General features: G+C 37.9%; 1 non-coding gene across 1 annotated transcript; it reads right to left on the bottom strand.

Annotated features, from left to right (window-relative positions):
• Positions 1-578: 578 nt before the first annotated feature.
• On the bottom strand, positions 579-710 carry LOC142865616 (small nucleolar RNA SNORA41). Its single transcript, XR_012915816.1, has one exon. It is a non-coding gene; the product is annotated as a small nucleolar RNA SNORA41 (small nucleolar RNA).
• Positions 711-1,332: the final 622 nt, after the last annotated feature.

The raw sequence follows: 1,332 nt of genomic DNA on the forward strand, positions 1-1,332 counted from the left end.
TTAGCAATTCATATAAAAAGTTTACACGTGCTGCTGGCCAAGCAACACATAGTCCTGGCTACCAGCCTCTGAACAATGAACTCCCCCTGCTTTCCTGAAAGAAACTAGAATATTCCTCACACTTTTCTACACATGTAGGTTTCTTCCACACAGGGCTGATTTCATGTTTTCTCGTTTTCCTTTTCAGAAGATAACTTTTACTACAGGTTCGGCAGTGACCTCTTACATAAGTCAGTGGTTATTCATAGCATGGGGTACCTTATGCCAAGTACAACAACGTAAATATAGGAGCTGAAACCATACAATGTTCAGAGGAAAACATAGGGGCAAATCTTCATGGGTCTGGATTTGGAAACGGATTGTTAGATATGATGCCAAAAGCACAGGCAACAAAAGAAAACAATAAATTGTGCTCCATGAAAAATTAAACATTCTTGTGCTTTTTTTTTTTCTAAAAAGAAACAGCATTATTCAAATACCAAATTTTATTTTTTCACTCTACTCCAAGACACATAAATCTTCTCAATTTGTTTTATAATGTACCATCTCCTTAACTAAACAAAACTGCAGAATACATCTTGTGTCTGTCACACATATACCCACTTTCTGTTTGCTAAGAAAGAGGTGTATGACTGTGTTAACAGTTTCTTTCCCACAGAGGAATGCCACAACTGCTACATAAGAACAGCGGCAGACCAGTAGCTGTGGAACATTTTTGTGCTTTAAAAGACACCAGCTAATACACGAAAAGAGCCTACAGAATGGGAGAAAGTATTTGAAGATAACATATCTCTAAGGGTCTTGTATCCAAAATATGCACAACTCAGCAATAAATGCACAAACAATCCAGTGAGCAAAGGAGTTGAATAGGCATTTCTCTAGAGAAGACACACAAATGGCCAAAAAAAAAAGCATATGAAAAGATGCTGAACATCACTAGTCATTAGGAAAATGCAAATCAAAACCATGAGACACCATCACGCTCCCACTGGGGTGGTCATAATCAAAACAACAGACAGTAACACATGTTTGTGGGGATGTATAGGTGGCCCTGACTTAATTTTTTTTTATTTTACAATGGGTTTATTGGGTCATAACCCCATCATAAGTCAAGAGGCTCTTTATGATTTATGGTTTGGTCAAAGCTTCTATGGAATGCACATTTCTGTGGACTGTTGTAGAGTAAAAATATCCTAAGTCACAGCCAACATAAGCCAGGGACTGTCTGCTGTGTTGCCAGCATTAAATGCATTTTTGACTTAACATTTTTGACTTACAATGGGTTTGTTGGGGCATAGCCCCATCGTAAGTTGAGGAACATCTGTAGAGAAA

This window comes from Microcebus murinus, chromosome 30 (genome assembly GCF_040939455.1).
Source record: "Microcebus murinus isolate Inina chromosome 30, M.murinus_Inina_mat1.0, whole genome shotgun sequence".
NCBI classification, from domain to species: Eukaryota; Metazoa; Chordata; class Mammalia; order Primates; family Cheirogaleidae; genus Microcebus; species Microcebus murinus.